The 25,595-nt window shown below is 39.8% G+C and overlaps 1 protein-coding gene across 4 annotated transcripts in view; it reads right to left on the bottom strand.

Moving 5' to 3' along the window:
- LOC122801936 (serine/threonine-protein kinase Nek5-like) overlaps positions 1-25,595 on the bottom strand; it is a 626,240-nt gene that overhangs the window by 92,805 nt on the left and 507,840 nt on the right. The gene's annotated exons all lie outside the window — the stretch shown is intronic.

Raw genomic sequence — 25,595 nt, 5'->3', positions numbered from 1 at the left:
ATAAAAGGCAGATCATGTCTCCTAAACCTGATTGACTTCTTTGAAGCAGTCACCAAAGCAGTAGATGAGGGTAAGGTGGTTCACACAGCCTATCTAGATCTCGCCAAGGCTTTTGACACCATCCCCCACTCTGGAATTATAGATAAACTCACTAAACTAGGTATAAATCCCTATGTCACAAGATGGATTGCCAACTGTCTCACTGACAGATCCCACACTGTGAAAGTAGCAGACTCCAAATCAGACTTCATACCAGTGACAAGTGGAGTACCACAGGGTTCAGTCCTGGGTCCTCTCCTGTTTAGTATCTACTTTGCTGAAGTACAGGCTAACACAGAAGGTCTTTGGCTAACCAAGTTTGCAGATAACTGCAAACTAGGAGCCATAATTGAAACTCCTAATGATATGGACATCCTACAAAAGGGCCTCACTGAGACAGATGCCTGGTGTCAAAGCCATGGCCTCAAGCTCAGTGCCAAAAAGTGCACTGTCAGCCCCTCTAGTAAAAACTGTGTACCCATGAGCTACCACATAGGTGGTAGTCTACTTAACACTGAAAGTGTGATAAGAGACCTCAGGACACAGGTGGACAGTAGTCTCTCCTTTGATAATCACATTGCCACAGTAGTCAGGAAATCCTTCTACATGGCACATCTCATCACATCACATCCAGGAAAAAAGAGGTCATTGTTCCCCTCTACTCATCACTCATTAGACCCATTATAGAGTACAACGCCCCTTTTGGTATGTACCTCACAAGACATCTACAACAACTGGAAAGGCCACAGAAATACCTCACAAAGAGGATTACCGGCCTCAAACAGATGCCCTACGCAGACCGTCTCAAAAAACTCCAGCTTTACTCTGTTGCATATCGCCTACTCAGAGGCAATCTCTGCCTAAGATACAAAGCTATGTCAAACCCAGAGCTGTTGGACATGCCCCACTTAAAGAAATCCCAATCCCTCCGAGCTACACACTCTAGGGACCTAAACCTTGTCACCACAATAAACAGAAAATGCTGGAGAGATAGATTCCTATTCCAGAGACTTCCCATAATCTGGAACAAACTACCTATCTATATCAAACAAAGCTCCTCATTAGCAGTCTTCAAGAAAAATCTTGATGACTGGATGGGAAATAGGAAATTCACCCCGGGGATCACTTCTTTGGCTCTGCTCAACAGGGGCACAGGAAACAAATTTTCTTGGGTGGCGAAAGCCAGGGTACCTTTTTGGCTAGGGTTGTACAGGCCCTAGGGCCGATAGCCTAGTACCTACCTATGAACCTATGAAACTAAATTATGAAGGGCAAAGGTCATTATTGTTGCAGGGGCAAAAAGTAACATGGTGGTGTTCCTGAATGAAACTTACAGCAGATCAGATGCAGAAGTTCCTGATGAATCGATGACAGAAGATGGAGAACAGAAAACATCTAAAGAATTACAGGCCTTTTGCCTAACAGTAGTGGCAGGGAAAGTCATGAAGTTAATACTGTGGGAAAGGTGGGATGCTTTCCTAGAGGACAAAACAGTTCCCAGTATAAACTCCCTCATACTTTATCCAGTTTTAAGATCAGTTTATAGGAGAACTTGACTGAGAAATACCAGAAGGCATGATTTACCTGGACTTCACCAAGGCTTTTGACTTGATCCTGCATTGGCAGTTGCTAGGAAAACTACATTAAGTATAAGAATGACAAACTGGACTCAGAGACTTGTTGTGAGGTGAGCAATCTCAAGAATAAGAAAAGTGACTACTGAAGTATTGCAGAGGTTGGTGATGGTCAAGTACTCAGTACTGTGCTTGTTTCAGACATATCTGATGAAACAGAGAATAGGACTGTTGCAGAGATTGGCTGTGCAGGATGAGGAAAAGTCAAAGGAAAAGGCCGGTAAAGGATGAGCTAGTGGACAGAAGACAGGAGATAAAGTTCAGTGCAGGCAAACATGATGTAATTGCACTTGGGCTACAACAATCTCGGTGTGAAGTATCAGCTAAAGGATGAAGGAGTATAAATTAACCAATGTCAACAAAGTAGAAAAATGATCTATGGAGTTAATCGCACCTAGTCTGAATAACAAGGAGCAGAGGAAGAGAACAATGGTTGTAGTGACAAAATGCTAGGGTGTATTCCCAGGGAAATAGATTCTAGAAACAGAGGTTATACTCCCACTTTAGCAAGCTCTGACCCAGCCTCATTTTGGGCATTGTCTTTAGTTTTAAAGGACATGTATGTCAGGCTGATAAAATGAATCCAGAAGAAAACTTATCAGAGGGTTGTGAGAGATGGACAGAGCAGGCTATGGACAAGGATTACATAAGCAACTACTCAGTAAAGATCAGAAGTGATGCAGGAAATTATACAGATCCATAACATTATGTCAAAGACATGTGAATGGGTTGCCACGCAAGGAAGGATGGGGAAGAAGAGGCACATGCAGCAGATTGCAGGGAGCAACTACTCCATTGAGCTACAATAGCATTCTTCTCAGAGAGGGTTGCAGATCCATGGAAAGAGCTTCTGAAATGCATGATAAAGGGGGAATCCACTAAGGCATTCTAAGTATTTAATAGTTGGAGACAAAGTGAAGGTGAAGGGAAGAATGAGGGGAGCAGGATGTCACAAACACTTAAGAGGCAGACTAGATAGGCATACAATCTTCTGCAATCAAGCAAAATGTAAAATAGATAACAACTAGATAACATGCAATGAAAAAGGACAAATGGCAGGAAGATTGAAATGGGCTGTATACATTGTAATACCATGTAATGACAGTAACCAATACAATGAGATCAACCGGGTACATGTATTGCACTAACAGAGATACCGAGACTGCAAACATAATGGATAAAAACTGTACGGCAGAGGGTAGAAAGAAAAGCAGAGTCCTGCTGAGATTGAAAGGCATAGACATGGAGCATCACAGTTTGCCTAAACATGGTATATGATGTAGCACAAGTACAGCAAGAAGAAAAGGAAGGCGCAGTGGTGCAGCAGTAGCATTGTCGCCTCACAGCAAGAGGTTCTCCAGTTTGATTCTTGGCTGGGGTGCCTTCTGTGTGGAGTCTGCATGTCCTCCCTGCATTCGTATGGGTTTCCTCTGGGTGCTCCAGTTTCCTCCCACATTACAAAGACATGCATCTGAAGCGTTTCTCCCCGAGCCGCCGCTGAAAATTGGCTTTGTTCCAAGTCGGACTTTCCCAGTTAACAAATGTTAAATAAATAAATAAAAGAATAAACAGAAACTGAAATACTGCTCCTGACAGTAGAAGGACTGGTAGGAAGACCTTAGGAGTGAGGTCACAAAATGTAGGTAGAAAGTATGCAGAAAAGCTTATAAATAGAATTAAAAGAGGGGTAAAAAAAGAGGGTAGTAGCAGCAATAACTGACAAATTCAGTTTCTAACATTAAAACAAAAATATCTATTCCAAGTGAGTACAAGGAAAATATATTGGTAGAGGTGTTAGAAAAAAAGTTTCAGTAAAAGACGAGAACACCAGTGGGGGGGGGGGGTCTGTCAGATACACTTTTCACAAACAAGGAGGGGACTAGTGAAGTATATCAGTGGACAATAACAATAATGATCACTGTAGTGAGGGAACAACAAGGACACACATATCTTTTTGCACTGTATATCTCAACATATATCAGCCCATGTTTAGCACTTACATAACACTCTGAGACTTTTTGTAACAATTGCATGACAACCTGAACAGACTATCATCAAAACCACCTACTGTTCTTCATAGGTTGATAAAACTGGTAAAGCAAACTTGCTAGGAATCGAGGTGCTTAACAGTAGGGAATGAATAAGTATTTATGACCAAACTGTGTTTTTTAGATAAAGTTTCTTTTTCAAAGACTAGACAGTTTGTGAACTGTTAAATGGTTAAATAAATCATGTCCAAGAGTGAGTAAGTCTCAGTCAAAACTTCTCATTATACTATGCACTTTTTATTATTATTATTATTACTATCATCATACCTCTCAAGTGCACTTCATTACGAGGAACGTACCTCATTTGGGGTCTTAAAAAGTTCATGTTCCTCGAAGTTCCTCAAAGTTCCACATTGAAAGACTCTGTCACACATTCAGTGTTAGAAATTTTTTTAAGTGAAATCCATTGTAAATAGAAATTAATCATATTAATTCATTAAAAGATCGTCTTTATAAGTAAAACCAGCATATTTTAACAATCCTGTGATGTTCCTGGTTGAAGTTGTTAGTAAGCCAGTAGTTTGTGTTCCACATTTTTCCCATTTGTTCCACATTATGAGGGCTAGTGTTCCTGATTTTGGACATGGAAGGTTGAGACCTATGACTATCATGATTATTATTATTATTATTATTATTATTATTATTATTATTACAATCATCATCATCATTATCAATAGTACTACTATCTATTATAAGCATTTATTCTTTGCTTTACCTCACCATGGTTTTCTTAGGGGTGTGTTAAGGTAAAATATGTAGTACTGCACTGCTTTTATCCAGTGCCATAGGAAGTTTGGGGTAAATAAGGCACCTGGCGACCCAGATGACAACTTTTAGAGTGTGTCAATTCTTGAAAAAAGTTTGATAGGTTAGAAGCTGTCATTAAATTATCACAATTACTTATTAGATTACTTAACAAACTTCTGTTTTTTTAACTACCTTTAACTCATTCCCTCCAATGGAGCTCTTATGCGTTTGTACTCAACTCCCAGAGGATGGGGCCTGAGCCTTTAAAAAACTTAGTTCATTTCACAGTTCAAACAACTGTTCATATCTAGAACTATAAGTGTTACTAGAAAACTGTAAATGGCAAACTGTTCATCACAAAGCAACCTTTACAGTGGTTGCATTCATTCAATTTGAGGTCCTAAACTGGCATTTCTATCCGCAATATCCACAGTAAATACGAATTGTGTAATGTTTTATAAACAGCTTACAAAATCTCAGTAATTATTCAAGCAACACAAATACTTCTAGCAGCATTTCTTCATACAGCTGTGAGGCTAAGCAGTTCTGTCTGTGTCACTTGATTGTTGAGGTATTTAGAGAAATATGACAATTATTACAATACAAATGAATAGTATACAAATAATACTCAATATCTCCTTATCTGAAGTAGATAGAGGTCAAACACCTGTCCAGTTGTGTTTGCAATCATGTAAACTTTAAGATGAAATCTTCTAAAACCGTGTATACAGAATGGTTTTAGGATTATTACTACAAATCCAAAACTTGCCCTTACTAATAGACAACTAGTAACTCTGCAAACTGATAGTGCCATAAAACATTCCCTTAAGACACCACTGCCACTCCGCAACACATTTTCTTCTTTGAACTATTAGAATTAAAGGTAACCCAAATGATGGCTCACAGATGACCTAAGAGATGAGCTTGGAAAGAATGGAAAACTCAGGTTGACATCATTGCTGTTGAATTATCATAACCATTTCAAACAGATTTATAATTTGTAAACAAAGGAAAAATCTAATTACTACTAAGGGAAGAGAAATAAAAACCTCTAGGATATACCTACCTACAAAATCATAGTAAAAATACTGGACACAACCTAAAATGTCAACCATTATGTATGGATTTGCCTGCTACCCTACAACTCCATCCCACAATATTACGCTTCCCATTTCAGACATTTCTATTCCAAATCATTATCAAGAATTTCCTTCCATATGCTAGCTTAACATAATATTCTTCTAAAGAAAATCTGTTATGGATGATCAGAATTTCATGGCCTTTTCCCCAACCTTCTTACAGCATATAACATCTTCACCCCAGCTCCTACAACATATATTTAATCTCTTCACAATGTACAGTGAATTCTCCATCCTCTGGAAAAATTGCCAGCTTCATGTCACTCTCCCACTCTGGTTCAGCAGCTAATATCACTAACCACAGACACATCCTCCTTCTTCACCCACTTCTAAACTACTTGACACCATGGCTTTATCAAAGATGAAAACCCACATTCATTTATATTGGCTCATCATTGATAAACACCATGGATTCATGGCAGGCCTCAGCACTCCTGCAGTACAATAATCAGATACCATTGCCTTACCTGTAAAGATGGGTGAAGGTCAGATATATGGATCGGTTTTCACTGACCTTAACATGGAATCATATACAGTTAGTCAACCATTTCTAAACAATAAACTATCCAAGTTTAGGCCCCCAAGTAACACCATTACATGCTTCAGTGCCTGCCTATCTACCAGAAACGTCAGAACCAAAATGCAATCTGTGCCTTCCCCTGTGTCAGACTCCAAAGAGGAGTATTTTTGTCCTAAACTTCTTCGTTCTGATTAATGACCATCTCTAAAACAGCTCCATCATGGTCCCTTTTATGTAGATGATCTAATTCTAATCAGAACCGGCCACTTTCTTTCATTGTTCATATCTACCTTCTTAGAAAGCCTTAACATCACATACAAGTGTTTTTTTTTTTCCAGACACAAAAATGTACTATTAAGTTGACTGGGACAAAGACTATGCTCATCAGAAACTATCCTAATAAAAACAATCACCCACCGTTTGGAAAATCTTATCCAAAAAAAAAAAAAAAACAGGTGAGAGTGAGACTCCAGACTTACCTAGCTAATTTGCCACCTGAATATACCACTTCCTGTCATTATCATTCCACCTAAACAAAACTAATCAAATCACTAAACAGCTTAAAGTAGCCCACAGCATTTTCCATGAGCTTACCTCTGATGCCACAGCTGCATTAACAAAGAGAGTATTCATGACCAGCATAGAAAATTCCCTGCCATTGCTAACCACTAGCTCAGTCTCAAAAATACTTCTCAAAGTCTGCACATAATGGTTAAGTAGTCTATTTTTCAAACTTTATTATTTCACAGTTGACCACCACTGTATATTCCTGGAATAGGTAGGATGGCTATACATTGTGAAGGGTAAGGTGTGCAGAGAAGGAAAAGGCTAATTTAATTTTAATATGCTTTCATTACAAGATGGATTTCTGAGAGTTTTTCAGTATGTACCTGATAATTTACTTCCTGCTAAATATGGAAAATGAGCAACAAATGCTGCCACTGTAGATAAACTTCGCCTTCTCCAAAAATGTAAACTAATAAGCAAAAGTAGAAGAAAATGGAGAATGAGAAGACCACAGCATAAAACCAACAATTTATTCAAATCCAGGAATTCAATGGATACCAACAGTAAGCGCTTTCACATCCAACTGATGCTTCTTCAGACTTCATTAAAACAAAACATTCTCTCCATTTAAATACATCATCAATTAAGTGAATTAAGCAACCAATTAATTAATCAATTTCTAGTCTTAAAGGAAAATACCCTTTAAAAACACAATAGAAAAACATATATTTTTTACTAAACATATTTATAAAACTATATAAAAATATTTTAAAATTTTATTTAAATCTTCTAGCGGCAAGTAAAGGTTTTATAGATGCCCATTCATTAAGACCAGGGCACTTATCAGCCTGCAGCTTAACTATCCAGTGGAGTTCTTTTTGTTCGGTAACATTTTTCTTATCTCCCAACCTTAGGCCACATTCTATCCTACATATGACTAGAAATTGAAAGGTATGTGTTCTATTGACCCTTATATGTTTAGCTAATGCACTTCTTTCAATATCGTCATTACGTATAGCCAAAATATGTTCCCTAACCCTGTCATGGAGGGACCTATTCATCATACCTACATAGAGTGATGAGCAGTCATTACAAACTGCCAAATATATCAGATCGTTAGTGGTGCAAGTAGCCTTAACTTTAAATTCATATCTAAAGCCAGTTATAGGGTGTATAAAAATATTATCCCTGCTCAAAACGTTACATATGTTACATTTGCCACAAGATATTAAGTATGGTTGATGAACTGGTTTATTATGTGAATGCTGTTTATTCGAACTGCACAGCAATCTCTTTAAGTTCTTTTTATTTTTATATTTAAAATGTGGTTTATCTCCCACAAGCTCTTTAATTTGTGCATCAGATTCCAAAATAGACCAGTTGCATTTCACAATGTCCCTTACTACATCAATATTACCAGAATAGTGAAGACTTAAAGATGTCGTATTCATATTACAATTACCTTTTTTATTTTTGCTAACAGTCCTGGTTTCCAAATTGGTATCATTCACATACGGTTTAACTTTCGTACTTCTTGAATTTTTAACATATCCAAGATTATAATCAATTTCTTCCAATTTATATCTATGTTCAACCAACTCACTCTTAAAGGTGTCCAGGTCATTCATAAAAGTTGTATTGTTGGTATTTAACCTGGATATCCTCATTCCTTGTCCCTTTATTATATTTCTATACACATGTGCAGGATGCATGCTATCTCGAGATAAGATGCTATTTCTTCGACATGTTTTTCTATATAAAGTAGTAGAAAAAATACCTTCATGATTTTTCATAATGGCCACATCTAAAAAATCTATCATTGTCTTAGAGGCCTTCAATGTAAACTTCAAAAAACTTGTACTTCCATTTAAATATTCTACAAATTGCATCAACTGCATATATGATCCGGTCCAAATTTAAAAAAGATCATCTACAAAACGTTTATATAAATAAACATATGTCTTATAGGTATCATTCATCAAAATAGCTTTCTCCTCCCATTGTGCCAACACAACATTTGCGTAACTGTTGGCACACGGTGTGCCCATCGCAACACCTACTTGTTGCAAGTAATATTTCCCTTCAAATAGCATCACATTATTCTCCAGTATAATTTCAAGTAGCATACATATTAAATCAATTTGTATTACATCATATGTACTATTGTTCCCTAAATACACTTTCACTGCCTCAGTACCATAAGGATGTGGTATAATTGTAAATAAGGAGTTAACATCCAAGGTTACCAACCAACTTTCCTTTAACATACTCTGATTCTTCACAATAACAGATGATAAATCACATAACAGTTGTTTGCTATCCTTTAAAACTTGTTCAGACTTATCAACAACAGGCCTCAACCACTTCCCAACAAAAACTGATAGTGGATGGGTAATCCACCCTCTACCAGACATAATCGGTCTTAGTGGAGGGTTACTAGGATTTTTATGTAACTTGGGTTGGCCCTGAATTAAAGGTGTAAGTGGATGCAAGACTAAAAAGTAATCTAATAATTGCTTAGAAATGATATCACTCAAAAAGCAATCATTTAGCGTACTAAAAATATAACTACAGATCAAATCTATATGTAATAATTTTATATTCTTATATATTAACACATCATTTAGCATATTATTCATTTCATTCTCATAAAATGAGGTGTCCCAATATCACAATCCCCCCTCCCTTATCAGCTGGTCTAATGCTTATGGATTCGTCATTCTGTAATGCTCGTAGAGCTTTAAATTCACTAGCTGTTAAATTGTGAAATTTTCCTTTCATATTCCTTCCTCCTTGCATAAAATTCTCACACACATTACAAAATGTTTCTAAAGATGCATTTAGCACAGGTATGAACGTACTAGGTTTTTTAAAATTGTTGTCATTGCCAACAAAATTATCAGAGCCAAACATGGCTTTTAGCATCACATTTCGAGCAAAAGCTTTAATGTCCAAAATATTGTCTACATACTGTGTGTCAGCAGATGGAATAAAAGTTAGTCCACGCTGAATTAAGGACTGTTCAGATGGTGTTAACGGACGCTTAGACAAGTTAAAAACCAAAGTATCTATATCTGTTTTTGTTTCACATCCTCTTTATCGTATGATTCGAAATTCTTTCCTGTGACGGCAGCCTTCACTTCCTTCCTTGACTCATCGAACGACCCCTCCTGGGCCATTCCAATTTGCGGATAGGTAAAGGGGGGGACATAGAATCCACAGAACTAGGAATTATAGTTGGTATTGACTCTTTTCTTTGGACAACAGGTTCCAATGTGTGAGGTTCTTTTAGTATTGCAGGAGTTACCATAAAATTATCAAGACTATTTATGGTAGACCCATCAACAGATTTGTTAATTACATTAGTGGCATCCACTGAAACATTTTTTGATTTATCAGCCGGTTCTATAACAGATCGATTATCAAATGTGACACATAATTCTTTGTTATTGGAGCTATGTACCATTTTTTCAATATTATTCTCATAGCACCTGGGCCAAGTAAAGACATTACCGGCCCGAAAGTCTTTTAGGTCTCTGTCCATCTTTTTCTTCTTTTGGCTGATTAATTGTTGCTCAAAAAAGTTTATGCTATCACACAATCTATTAATGGCTCTATCAAATGTGCTTGCAGGAACCAAGTCTTGCAACTGTTGCTGCTTTAATTGTATGTTTTTTAACAGTATATCCTCCGTAGGTTTATGGAACTCATTCAAGAGTTCCATATATTTAAAGCTAGTCTCCAAATTAATCTTTTGCCAATGTTTCAACAACTCTGGATAACTCTCACCTGAAGTCGGCATAGTCAAAACTCTCAACCCTCTTGGAACTACTCGCTGCAATAGGCAAGCTTCAAAATGTAGCAGCTGCCATTGTAGCCATTTAAATTTATTTATTTCATTTTCTAGTTCATGCAACTTGTTGATGAACAATTTTTCATCATAATTAAATTGCCCATCATTCATTAATTCTTCAGAGGGTTCATATAACAATAATAGATTAGTATTGCGTTGCAGCAAGTCATTTAAGTTAGTTATAGCAGTTACCTCAAGGTGTATATTGTTGAGCGGCTCATTCATTCTGCCTTCAGCCATGTCCCACAGGGCTAGCACAAACTGTATCAATAGGTAAAGAAAATGAGCAACAAATGCTGCCACTGTAGATAAACTTCACCTTCTCCAAAAATGTAAACCAATAAGCAAAAGTAGAAAATGGAGAATGAGAAGACCACAGCATAAAACCAATGATTTATTCAAATCCAGGAATTCAATGGATACCAACAGTAAGCGCTTTCACATCCAATTGATGCTTCTTCAGACTTCATTAAAACAAAACATTCTCTCCATTTAAATACATCATCAATTAAGTGAATTAAGCAACCAATTAATTAATCAATTTCTAGTCTTAAAGGAAAATACCCTTTAAAAACACAATAGAAAAACATATATTTTTTACTAAACATATTTATAAAACTATATAAAAATATTTTAAAATTTTATTTAAATCTTCTAGCGGCAAGTAAAGATTTTATAGATGCCCGTTCGTTAAGATCAGGGCACTTATCAGCCTGCAGCTTAACTATCCAGTGGAGTTCTTTTCTTTAAATATGGAAAATGCTGGCACAGCAAAGTATAGAAAGTTATATTCTTTGTAGAAAATTTTGTTATGGAATTCAGAACTCATACCTAATATCAAAGCTATAAACACAGAGTCAGGAGATCTTAGCAACATTAATGCCATAGTGTCCATTTTATTTTTAATTGGTCAGTAGTTGGTCTAAGTTTGATACAAAAATGTTGCTTTTAATCAGAAAAGGTATTAAGAATGTACAGTTCTGCTGTTTGTGGAGCATGACCTTGATTTCCTTGTCTCTCACAAGTGCCTTTTTTGCAATAAAGAAGATTGTTATTCTCTGCAGAACTGTTTCATGTGAAACTTTTTTGGTACCTTAACAGTTTGGTGCCATAAACTCAGATTTCTGAGGCTTTTGTGTGCTGCTGCATTGGAAGTTGCAACAGGGCCCATTATGACATGTTTTCTGTCAGGCAAATTTCTGGTGTATCAATACATAATTTCTTTATTTTATATCAGCAGAGTTTAAATTCTGTACAGGTAAGTTTTACTAATAACCTCTCCATAAGATTTAATTGTATGTGAGTGGGCAAGTTGTATGCATTTCCATTTGACTTATTAATAACATAACATTTATTTTATTGTGTGCTTGTGGGGTCTAATCAATAAATACAAGGACAGAGTATCCTCGTCATAAGGGTAGAGTACCTTCAGGTATGAGAGTGAAGTCTAATCAAATATAAAGAAAAGGAACAAAGAAGATTCCTTCATTAAGAATGTGAGTAAATTTATAATTATAGTCGCATATCCACCCTTTGTTGTGAGAGTGTGTTTATATAATTGGTGCCAGCACAAGTAATTTAAAACAGCCAGAGTATGGGACTCCAGGTAGGTATATGTTTACTATATATGGAACAGACAGCTGTAGTGATTTGGTAAAATGGTCTGAGCTCACTAAAAACAATAGTACTTTACAGTTTCTGGAAAAATGTAATTTTGATAAGAAAACTGTAAAAAATTTAAAAAATAAACTAAAACAAAAAGGTAATAAGATACCAACCTCTTGTTGGCCAGCTTTTAATGACTGGCAAGAAGAAGCTAAAAATAAGGAAAATAAATCTATAATTTGAAGTCTAAAATATAACTCAGCTAGATTCAAGTGACAGCTGCTGGCACCTACTAGAACAGTAAACTCTTTACAAAACTGCACAGATGAGAAATTCCATTCCTAGGGTATGTATTTGATAAAACAACTAGAAAATGAATCAGTTACGCAGCCAGAATTATCAGATGACTGGCCTCCATTGCCTTTCACACCCCCTCCACCTTATAACCTGCCTAGATAAGCTGATAGTTCTCCCTCTCTGAGAGGGTGGGTGGAGGTAAATGCAGCAGAAACAACTACCACTACCCCTGATACAGCCCAATATACTTCTAGCACTTCTAATCATTCCTCTGGGTTAGTTCATAACACTAGATTCTGTCAACAGCATCATTCAGTACCTACTTTAACACCATCTGATCAAATGTTAATGCAAATAGCCAATACAGGGAAACAAATGTATCACAAGCATAAACATGGAATTACTGCTAAGTATGTGGGAAAGTTAAAAACATTTCTTAATAAAAGTTCTCCACCAAAAACTAACACTTTAAAATAAATTAAGCAAATTATTACCCAATTCCAAATTGTCAAAAATGGGAAAGAATATCGATGGACACCATCTGCAAAACAAAATATAGAGGCGGAAACAGATTCCATTGTTCCGCTGATCTAGATATGCCTCCTCCACAAATACATCCATTGCGAGAGGTACTGAACCCAGCAGCAGCTAGAAATAACAAGACTGAACCTACTATAACAGCTGTATGCCCATAGACTGCAGTGGATTTTCAAACCTTTGTATATTCTCTTCCTCATATTCAGACACACTCTGCTAAATATGCAAAAATCTTAAAAGGACATGTACGACTACAAAATCCAACTACTGAAGACTTGAGAGCAGTATTAAAATCCCCTACACCCCCCTGACATTTTCAGAAAAATATAGGAAAAATCAAATATAGGTGATAATATCCCAAAACACACAGATAACAGACTTCTTTCCACTAGGAATAACATATTAAAAGACATTACCACAGCAAGCCCCCAAACCGCTAACTGGGCAAGAATCAAAGCTATTGTGAAAAAGTGAAATTAATCTATTGATGCATATTTGCAATGCATGTTAGATGTGTTTGAAGCCTTTTCTGGACATCCAGACTCTTCAGAAGGTGCTCCAGGCAGCAGTTGTCAGTAGCTTTTGTACAGGGTTTTTTTTACCTGCCATACAAGAGCAAATTAAAAAAAAAGTTTGTTTAAACTGGCCAAGTTTGGGCATTCAGAAAATTGTGAAACAAGCACAATATGTGACAAACAAACAGATCAGGGAAGAAAAAGAACAGAATAAAAATTTAGTTGATATTCAGCTCCAACAGTTTGATACCGACTAACGGGGATGGTGAAGGGGAAAGAAGAAGAAATCTTGGAGAAAGAGGTAGATTCCAGTTTTTCTAGACATAATCCCCAGGACAATATCAGCAACATTATTATCCCCACATAACCACAGTCACTGCATTTGTTTTAATTGTGGTCAATCTGGGTTTTGGCAACATGAATGCTCAATGCCTGTACAGCAAATAAATTTGCCAAATGGTACGTCTTTACCCCTTTTTAAGCTCAATCTGGATAACTGGATGGGAAATAGAAAATACATCCCTGGGATTCCACCCGTGTCCCTGCTGGACAGGGGAATCAGGTGCTGATTTGTGTATGCATGGGCTAAGCTCTTGGCTAGGCTTATAAGGGCCTCAGGGCCAATAGCCTATGTTTAGGCAACATAGCAAACTGAAAGAAATCCTCCAGTATGTAATACTGCTTGGCAGCTACCAATCTGGCAACAAAACCAATAGGACAGCCATTAGCAGGAGCCACAGTTATTTCCCTTGGTACCAATTGACCAGGATGGTCCTTTTGTAAATACTGTAGTACAAAATTCTTCTATCCTATTTCTCATCAATACCTGATCTATGATTACTTCAGCAAATTCTGAATTTTTTTAAATTTCTGAACACATGATTTGGTGTGTAGGAATGTCTGGGGTCCCTTTAGACTATCCAGAAAAAAATATATTTTACTGCAGGAAATTCTGCCCCTCTAAATCTGTTAGGTAGGTATTTGCTGTGTAAACTAAGATGCACCATTTATTGTACACCAGATGGTGCATTTCTAGATATTTTTAGTGAACCCTTAGGATTATACAAGCAGACCCCACACTGAAGATGTCCTAGCTGTGAATTAAACTTGCGAACCAAGTGTTATAAGGAAGCAATTCTAATTGCTGTTCCACTGCCACCCTTCCATCTTTGCTGTAAAGATATTATTGCTTATTTTTTACTTTTTTATTTATTTCATTTAGCATGTGTTTAGAAATTCCTCTCTGTACAAACAGAAATGGTTTGTTGATTTTCCTTGGTAACAAAGGAAATATGCATGAATTACTTGTAAATGAAACATTAAGGACAACAAGAACTGAGCATTGCATCACTTCCTTGAGTATTGCCAACTCAATAAAATACAGGGATAAAGCCCTGATTTTGGCACAAATGACCCATGTTTGGATAGTGACATGGGAGTTGAAAGGGCCTCCATTTGGAAATGGGACTGAGACATCACTGTCATCTCGTCCCACCGGGGAGGGGGGGTAGATCAGCCTGCTGCAGGAGTGACTTGTAGACGAGACTGGGCTTGCAGCAGCAGCAGCAGTGTAAAAGGTGACTGTTTTTGCACCATAGCATAGTACATGGAAGATGGAGCATATTCTGATGCAGATGTATCACAGGGCTGCCATTGCACATCCTCTCTTCATTATCAAGTGGCATTACATCTGTCAGGGGAGAAGTTAAGCTGAGTAAATGTTATAAAAAAATCCCACTGATCCCAATAGCATGGTGAAGCCAATAGGTAGTTTCCATACCAGGGGACAATTAGAGTCTACTCAAATGCAAGTGCCCCAGTCTGGTGAGATAAACGTTAGATCTACAAGCTGCAGAGAAAAGGGTGACCCTGGAAGGTGATGGTGACACATGAAACCGTGAACCCTTTATGGCTGCAGTCTAGATGATGGTCCCCCAATCATCTCTAGTGTGAGCTCAAAACTTTTGGAACAGGGCCAAATCTTGGTAGGAAAAAAGACCTCCAAAAAGTCCTTGAAATACTTGAGTAACTTGGATTGTCAACTAATATCTGAAGTAATTTGATGTGTAAAAACATGCATATAGAATGCAGAATCTACATGCAGTAAAGTACAGTTGTGCAAGTTCTACTTACCTGTAACAGTAGTTGTTCAAATTTCGCACTACTTCAGTAGCATATGGGCTCTGTGCCTGCACAAACCCACACTAGCAGCTTAACAAAGCTCTGAATTCCCTCCTCTGATTCTCAGTGAGAGGGGATTGGCTAAGCCCCTCCTATCAGGGGAAGCCTAACCCCTGTCACAGGAACTCAGTGGTTCAGGCTTTTAATGCTAAGTAGGAAGACCCAAGAAGGACCAGAAGTAAGAATTGCCTGAAACCAAATAATTCACAACTAAAATTCACCAACACAAATAACCAAAGCCAAAGAACAACACAAGAAGGTTGGATACAATCAAACTAAGGGGGATAGTGGGTTGGTGATGCCACTGAGGCAATGAGAAATTTGAACACCTACTGTTACAGGTAAGTAGGATTTATGCAACTGTGCTATGTTCATCATTCACACTGCCTCACTGACATATGGGTAGATTCCCAAAGCTTACCACACCTGGGAGAAGAAAGGATAAATATCTTGGGGCTCTTAGGTTCATAGGTTCATAGGTAGATACTAGGCTATCTGCCCGAAGGCATTTATAAGCCTAGCTGGAATGTGTTGGCTTTTGCCACCTCCTTAGATTAGTTCCCTGTGCCTCTGTCCAGCAGAGCCACTGAAGTGATCCCTGGGGTAAACTTTCTGTTTCCCATCCACTCATCAAGGTTTCTCTTGAAGAGGGTTAGCAAGGAGCTCTGCATAATGTAGATTGGAATCTTGTTCCAGAGCATGGGAAGTCTCTGGATCAGGACTCTATCCCTCCAGCACGTCCTATTTATTGTGGTGGTGAGGTTTAGATCTCTGGAGAGTGTGGCTCGAGGGGATATGGTTTTCTTTAGGTGGAGCATGTCCATCAATTCTGGGTTGGACATGACCTTGTATGTCAGGTAGAGATCACCTCTGAGTAGGCGGTATGCAACTGAGTACAGATGGAGTTTCTTCAGTCGAGCTGCATAGGGCATCTGCTTGAGGCCAGTGATTCTTTTGGTGAGGTACGTCTGTGGTCTTTCCAGTTGTTGCAGGTGTCTTGTAAGGTACATCCCAAATGGGGCATTGTACTCTATGATGGGTCTGATGAGTGATGCATAGAGGGCCCCAATAAACTCTTTAGATCTGGATGCAAACACTTTTGTGATTAGGTGGGCCACATAGAAGGATTTTCTAACCACTTTGGCAATGTGATTATCAAAGGAGAGATTACTATCTACTTGGGTCCCCAGATCCCTTATTACATCTTCCGTATTTAGGGGGTTACCACCTATGTGGTAGTTTGTGGGTACTTTGTTTTTTCCAAAGAGGATGACTATGCACTTTTTGGCATTTAGCTTGAGGCCATGGTTTTGACACCAGGTATCTGTCTCAGTGAGGCCCTTTTGGAAGATGTTTGTGTCAGCCAGAAAGTCAATTATAGCCCCTAGTTTGCAGTCATCTGTGAACTTGGTCAGCCATAGTCCTCCTGTGCTTGCCTGTACCTTTGAGAAGTATATGCCGAACAGGAGGGGTCCTAGGACTGAACCCTGAGGAATGCCACTTGTAACCGGTTTAGCGTCAGACCTAGTTCCCGCAACTCATATCATGTGGGTTCTGTCTGTGAGCCAGTTGGCAACCCATCTCATAATGTAGGGGTTTATGTTCAGGCTGGTGAGCTTGTCTATAATACCTGAGTGGGGAATGGTGTCGAAGGCCTTTATGAGGTTTAGGTAAGCTGTGTGGACCACCTTTCCCTCGTCTATAAGCTTGGTAACTGTCTCAAAGAAGTCCACCAGGTTTAGAAGGCATGATCTGCCCTTAACAAAGCCGAACTGGGTAGGGTCCAGTGTTTGGAGGTTTCCAATGTCTCTGTTAATGAGATACACGATGATGCACTCCATAGCTTTGCAGACCAAGCTAGTCAGGCTTATAGGGGGATAGTTCCTGGGGTCTGTTGTGGCACCACCTTTGTGTAGTGGAATAACCGTTGCTGTGCGCCACTCTGTGGGCATGTAGCCTGTGGAGAGGCTGAGTTTAAACAGTGTGTTTAGGTGAGGGGTTAGTTCATCTTTGAGCTCGTGTAGGACGCAGCCTGGGACACTGTCTGGTCCCACTGATGCTGTGTTTTTGGCTTTGGTGAGGGCTGTTTTAACCTGAGTGCCTGTGATTTCAGGGGCACTACATTCTTCTGGTATAGTTATGGGCCCTTTTGGGGGTGAGAGGGGGGTGAAGTTTGCACTGAACCTGTCTGCCAGGATGTTGGCTATATCGGTCGCTTCAGTGTATTTTGTGCCATTCTGCACTAACTCCGAGCAGATCTGAGCATTGCCACTTAGATTCTTGACATAGCTAAAGAATGCCTTGTGGTTATCTTTGGAGTCCATGGCAATTTTTCTTTTGAAGCTAGCCTTGGATGATTTTATGAGGGAATGTAGTTTCTTGCTGATACTGATCAGGGATGTCTTCCCTTCTTGGGATTTTACTTTTTTCTGTACTAGTTTTCTCCTTCTATTGTATAACTTGCTTATGGCAGGGGCCCACCAGACTGGTTTCCTTTTCTTAGAGGAGTGAGTCTTGGTTTTGTTTGGGATAGCATGATCCATGCATTCTTGTAGGTGCCCATAGAGTGCATTAGTAAAGGATTTTGCAGCTTGGACAGTGTTATCCTTTAGCATGGGGGCTTTGAAACTTCCCACCTCGGTCTTAAGTAACGTAAAGTTTGCTTTTGAAAAGTTTTTCACAGTGGTTTCTTTGATCGGGGGTGGTGGCGGAATGTGGATATCCAGAGTGATTAGTTTATGGTCAGATCTAACCAGCGAGGGGTTGACCTCCGGTGTGAAACACCGGTTGCCCATGTTGGTGATGACCAGGTCCAATATGTTGTCACCTCTGGTGGGGGTGTTGACCAGTTGATCCAGGGCATTTGAGTTTATAAATTCTAGGAAATGTTGGGCAAATGAGTTTGTACTTAAGTAGTTCTCCCAGTTAATGTTTGGGTAATTGAAATCACCCAATATCAGGGTGTTTGGTAGGACCTTTATGTTTCCCAGTGTTTCCAGGAATGTGGAGTGGGGGTCCTGGGACATGGTGGGTGATCCGTAGTAAGCTATAATTTGAATAGCGGTTTTGCGCATTTAGTTGCATGTGGATGATTTCTGAAGCATCGTGCTGTGCCACTAACCTGGAGGTGTGTATATCCTTGATGAATATGGATACTCCCCCCACCTTTTGTATTTCGGTCCAGGTTTTGTGGCCGAAATGTATGGTATGAGTTGTAGCCTGGTAGTGCTAGGGTGCTCTCTGCAGCCTTAAACTAGGTTTCTATTACTGCATATATATCGATTTTCTCCATACTCAGGAGCACCTCAAGTGCGTGCATTTTGAGGTTTAGACTTCTGGCATTGAGTAGCATTACCCTCAGTTTTTTGTTACTTGTGCTATTTACGGTGGTGGGTTTGTCTTTTGAGCCTTGCCTAAAAAAGGCACTATGGGAGTGGCAAGAACCTTGGCCAGTATTCAAAAGCCTAAGGGTGACAGGTGCAAGCCATCTCTAGTGTGGCTTGTCGAGAATGTCATCCCAGGCTGACAGACACTGGATCCCCTTTGAATGACACCAGAAGCTTAGCCAACTGTTGAAATTGATATTTGTTCTCTATACCATGGTATCATTCTTGGTGATGGCAGGATACTACTCAGGGTCAGGGTCATACCGGCCTGGGCTACATGATCAGAGAGCTCCTCCATGTCTCTTTTCATGTAGTTCAGGGAGGTACGGCTCAGGTCATTCACACCAACATGGACAATGACAGAGTCATATTTGTACTTGTTCTGGAGTGACCTGAGTGCTTGTGTTATGTTGTGGATCCTGGCAGCCGACAGGCAGCTAACAGTAACCTTCTCCTTGTTCAGCCTAGTGAGTGGGATGTCAGTGTGCCTGACTATAGAGTCACCTATTACTAGTGTGTTGGGTATGTTATTTTGCCTTAAGGGCTGTGATTGTGTGGCACACTGGTTTTGTGAAGTATGTGTTTCATGGTTTGTGTTGGGGGGGGTGGAAGTTGCTTGGATGTCTGCTTTGGAGGTCTCTGTTGCTTTTGCAGATTTTTATTTAGAGCCTCCGCGTATGTTTTCATGTATTTATGTGCGTTTTTTGCCAGTGCTGGTTTCATAGGTCTATGTGAGACTGGTGGTGTGATGCAAGTAATTCCCTTCTCCTCTTGACTGCCTGGTCCAGTCTTGGGTTGAGAGAGCATAGCCTCCAGTTTGGCTGCCTAATTGCATCTCTCGCATGTACTAGTGTTTGGTGGAAGGAGGAGAGAGTTGTCTGTGTACATGAGGCAATTGTAACATTGCCTCAAAATGCCCAGATTCACCAGTTGGACCAGAGAGTACACCTGAAACTACCCTTTGGACATGCCTGTATAGGTACAGTGAACTGTTTTAGTGATTGGCTGGTAAGGTCAAGATCTTGCAGAATGGTCTTCACAAAGCTTGCTCTGGAGCTAAAAAAAGAATCCAGTTTGTAGTGCTTTGTAACGGTATGAACAGCGGACTATGTTGCTAGAATGCTTCTAAGAGTCCACTCTTTTTCAATATGCCACCAAAGAGGATAAGGCTCTGGTGGAATTTTCCTTAACCTTGCCTGGAACAGATTTACCAGGGTGGGAGTAGTAGAAAACAATAGCAGAGGACAACCAATGAGCAGTCATTTGCTTAGAGTCAGTATGATTCTTCTTAGACTAAGAACAAGAAATAAACAGATATTCAGCGTTCCGGACGTGCTTAGTTCTGTCACGAACAAACAATTCAAGGAATCCAAACACTATTCCAACGACTGTAACCACAAATTAATTCCAAGAAGAAAAAAACTGTGACAGGATCCAATCTTTGAATAAAACCACGTGTTTATTGACTAGTAAAAACAACAGGTTGTTGAGTGCTTTCACCTACAAAACTTTGTAGGTGAAAGCGCTCAACAACCTGTTGTTTTTACTAGTCAATAAACAAGTGGTTTTATTCAAAGATTGGATCCTGTCACAGTTTTTTTCTTCTTGGAATTAATTTGTGGTTACAGTCATTGGGTTAGTTCTGTCAAGGTAGTACCTGAGCTGCCTGTACACTTCCAAGGATGCAGAATCTTCTCTCCCTTGTTTTTAGGTTCCAAAAAGAAATGTTCTTTTCCTTGCTTTTATGTTCCGGAAAGAAAACTAGGAGAATGATGGCTTGATTTCAAAACATATTTTAGCATGAAGGATAGATTAGTGCATATAACAAATATGTCCCTGCAAAAATCAGATAAGGTTAGCCACCATGAGAGTTTACGGCTCAGATGCTCAACTTGTAGCTGTCAGAGCAATAAGCAAAACAGTTTTCCAAGTGATGAACTTTAAATCAGCCTGAAAGGCAGGTTTTAAAAGAGGTAAGGTCAATTTTTCAAAAACAAAGTTAAGATCCCAAGAGGAGGAATATGCTTTCAATTGGGTTTCAAGTGCAATACTCTTTTCATAAATTGTTTGACCACAAAAAGAGACAAAAGAGGAGGATCTATGGGCAGCAAGCTAAGATGGCTGCAAGATGAACCACAATAGATGAATAACATAACCCATTGTTGAGTAGCTCACACAAGTATTTCAAAACCATAGCAGTAGACCATACCTGGTCCTCTGTTTCGGTTAGACATCACTTAGAAAACATCTTCCACCTGTAAACATAAGATTTTCTAGTTACAGGTTTTCTTGCCTCCTTCAATACCTGCTGCACATCCTCTTGGAGCAAGTCAGTAAAAGATATCAAGATAGAATCATCCAGGCTGCCATTTGCAATTGTTCTTAAATTAGGGTGCACCAGTCACCCCTGACACTGTCAGCAGATCTGGAGTATGAGGGTGACTGTGGTAACTGCCCATGACCAGGTCTATTTTGACGGACAAGCAACTTTGCCTGGGGTCACCACAATGATCTCTGTTAATTCTTTCTGAATCTTCAGAAGTACCTTGGGTAACAGTGGACATGGTGGAAATGCATAAAAGAACATTCCTATCCAAGAAAATAAGAATGCATGGCTACAAGGATGTCTCAAATAGAATGTTTCCAACTGTCTGTTTTTAAAGGAGGTGAACAGATCTATTTAAAGTGTTCCCCACATTTGGACAAAATCCTGGAAGACCTCTGCCTGAGTTTCCACTCATGAAGACCTATCGTGGATTTGCTTAGTCTGTCTGTCACTATGTTTTCCTCTGATGGGATGTATTAGGCCTGAAGCATCAGAAAATGCTGTAAGGTTAAGTCCCAGGCCATCACTGCCAACAGGCAATGAAGGCATGATATTGTACCCCCTTATTTGTTCAGTTACCACTTGACTGTGATGTTGTCTGTTACCACTAAAAGGGGACCTGCGGATCATAAGTGATGAAGAATTTTTAAGGCCTGGATCACCACTAACATTTCTTTGATGTTTATGTGCTCTGCAGCATCTGAAGGAACCCATTCGCCCTACACATGCATTCTTCTGGACACTGCTCACCTTTGAGCAATCCACTACTGAAAAGACAAAACTAAGTATTTTGTTGCACTTCTCATAAACTGTGACTGCATTTTAGCAGTTTCTTAAGTATTTGCTGATTTTTCTGCATTTTATATAAAAAATATACTGTCTACTGCTGCTTTAAGTAGTTAATTGCACCATATTATATTGTATCTGATAGTTGTAGGACTGCTGTAGGTAGTTTGTGCAGTCTTGTTACACTTCGGCTCCAAACCAGCTATTCTACATTAAGTTGGGGACTGCTGGTAGAAGGCTTATTGTGTGCTTTCCTGACTGGTAGCTAGCTTAAAACTTGTCTCTCTTTGCTGTATTTAAGCCTCTCATTTCTGCAGTGCTGCTCTTCATGCAGCGGCAGTTAGCAGAGCTCTGTACAGACACAAAAGCCTTGAAGTTCAGTTTTTCCTTAAACAGCTGTCAGTGAAACCCTCCCAAGCTTTTTTGTTGCTCTAAAAGCAACTTAGTTGCACACTGAGCAGTGTTTCATTATTAACCAACCTTAGCCTACACAAAGTATAGATCCTGCTTGTAGTCTTCGGAGCTACCAGCAAAGCCCTGTCAAATTAACCCTTTCCCTTCCCTAATAAAACATACAGTAAAAACCTGCTATCATGGAAGGGCAATTTCCCATCATCTCTCTGGACACCCTTATGGACATGGGCATCCTTAGGCAATGTAGCAATTGTCTCATGTATACTGACAACCACTTATTCCTGAAACAAATACTTTCTTTGAGAGATGTAGTTACACTATGAAATTGGAGGCAAGACTCTCACATTCTCACTGTAAGTTTCTTGTCAGGTGCTAGAATCTGCTATATCACTCACGCACTCAAGTCTCTCAACAACAGGTACTGTTATAATTCTGTCATAGTCCGTGTTGGTGTGAATGACTTGAGATGTACCTCTCTGGACTATATGAAGAGTGACATGATTGAGCTCACTGAATATGTGTCCCAGGCAGGTATGTCCCTAGCCTTAAGCAGCATCCTACAGTCACCTAGAATGATACCTCAATACAAACAGAAAATGATTGACTTTAACAATTGGCTTAGTGTCTGGTGTCATTCCAAGGGGATCCAGTACTTGACAGCCTGGGAGGACATGATTGACAGACCACAATACTTTGCCAGAGATGGCCTTCATCTGTCGCTCCTTGGCTTCAGGCTTCTGGCAAAGGCTCTTGCCTTCCCCATAGTGCTTTTTTTTAGGCAAAGTCATGAGGACAAAATTACCAATGTGAAAACTTCTAAACAAAATTTAAAGGTCATACTGCTAAACGCTAGGAGCCTTAACATGAAACTGCACTCATTGCAAGCATTCCTCGCCTTGGAAGATGCTGACATTTGTGCAGTCACTGAAACCTGGTTCAAAGCTGCGAAGAGCACCCCTGCCTTACCAGGTTACTTGTCCTACCATACTTTCAGACTCCAAACAGAGGACTACAAAGCCAAAGGAGGTGGAGTTTCAATATTTATCAAAGACATACACACCTCCAGGCTGGTCAAACAGTATGACACACAAGAGACACTCCAGGTGCAGTTAACTGTTGACAAGATACCTATTCAAATCATAGCTAGCTACAGACCCCAACCATGACTCAGGAGGCCCACTCCATCTATCTGGACTTACTTGAATCCAACAAGATTCAACCCTCTACCCTGATCCTGGGCAACTCTAACTACCCAACCATACAGTGGAAGACCTATTCTAGCTCAAACACAAACACCCGGAGACTCCTCGACATAGTCAGTGCCAGTGCATTGGATCAGCTGGTTGACACCCCCACAAGAGGTGAAAATATCTTGGACCCGGTACTAACCAACATGACTAGCCACTGTAGCACCCCTACAGTGTCATCCTCCTTGGGTAAGATCAGACCATAAAGCAATCACTTTAAAAGTCACCATCTCCCCTGAACTCCCCTTTCCAGAGTCAAACAAAAAACTTTTCCAAAGCTGACTACAGTCTCCTGAGAGCAGGTATAAGCAGCTTCACAGCCACCATCCCTTCAGCTGGGACAAGCACTAATGTCCAAGCCTACAACAAAAAACTATATGAGCACCTATACAGCTGCATGGGCTCAGCAATACTTCACAGGACCAAATCACCTTCCTCAAGGAAGAGTAAACCTGTCTGGTGGACAGCAGCAATAAACAGACTCTGTAATAAAAGGAAAAAATTGCTGTCCAGAACCAAGAAGTAGCAGGTGCAAAGTTGGAAGCAATCTCTCCTTTGTCTGAACAAGAAAATAAGGTCACCGGTGAATCTTCTGAGGCTAACTTCGAGTCCAAATTGGCCACATCCACTAAGGACAATCACAAGGCCTTCTTTGCATATATCCGCAGTCTCAAAGGTAACTCCCAAATCTACTTTGAAATGGTAGTCAAGAATACTATATACACAAATGCCATAGATATAGCCAACCTGATGTCAGACAAGTTCAGTGAAAATGTCACCCCCCTGTCCCCCCCATCAGTAAACCAGGACATCCGCAGCACATGCTCCCCCTCCCCTCATCACCAGAGAGCAGGTGTTTAATGCCCTCTCAAAGGTAAAGAAATACAGCCTCCATGAGACCTGACACCATCCCTGGCTGTGTCCTACATAAACTCAGGCAAGAGCTCTCAACACCACTAGGCACCCTGTTCAGCCTGTGCACCAGCTTCATCCCAGCAGAATGGAGAACAGCCACTGTCATCCCTCTGCACAAAGATGGAGCTTCCACTGACCCAGGAAATTATAGGCCCAGAAAAACACCAGCGCAGGAGCCCAAAGGTGAGATTTGCAGAAGATTCCTTTATTCATATACAACATACGTTCTGGTACCTCGGCAATTTGCCTTCTTGGAACTTATAGGCCCATCAGCCTAACTAGCCTGATCTGCAAGCCCATGGAACACATTACCTCCAAACGCTTGATCCTACACTGTTTGGTTTTGTCAAAGGGAGATCATGCCTTTTAAACATGGTCGCCTTCTTCAAAACGGTCACCAAAGCCATGGATGAGGGCAAGACAGAGCACACTGCTTACCTTGACCTAGCCAAAGCCTTTGACACTATTCCCCACTCAGGCATAATAGATAAACTCTCCCAGCTGGGAATCAACCCATATGTTACTAGATGGGTAGCTAACTGGCTTACTGCTAGAACCCACTCAGTCAAGACAGGGGAAGCCACCTGTAGTAGTAGACACGGAACAAGCGGCATACCCCAAAATTTGGTCTTGTGGCCTCTACTGTTTGGGATATACATTTCTGAGGTGCAAGCCAAAACCAGTGATCTATGGCAGACCAAGTTTGCAGATGACTGCAAGCTGGGCATTGTCATAAATTCCCCTAGTGATGTGAACATCCTCCAAGGGAGCCTTAACCAAACTAATAACTGGTTCCAGAAGCATGGCTTCAAACAGAATGCCAAGAAATGCATCATTATCCCCCTTGGGGAAAATGGTGTCCCCACTAATTATCACATTAATAACAATTTACTAAGCAC

This window comes from Protopterus annectens, chromosome 5.part0 (genome assembly GCF_019279795.1).
Source record: "Protopterus annectens isolate FY-2018-M chromosome 5.part0, PAN1.0, whole genome shotgun sequence".
Lineage (NCBI taxonomy): Eukaryota > Metazoa > Chordata > Ceratodontiformes > Protopteridae > Protopterus > Protopterus annectens.
The sequence above is the reverse complement of the archived record's forward strand: the minus strand, read 5'-3'. Positions and strand labels throughout refer to the sequence as shown.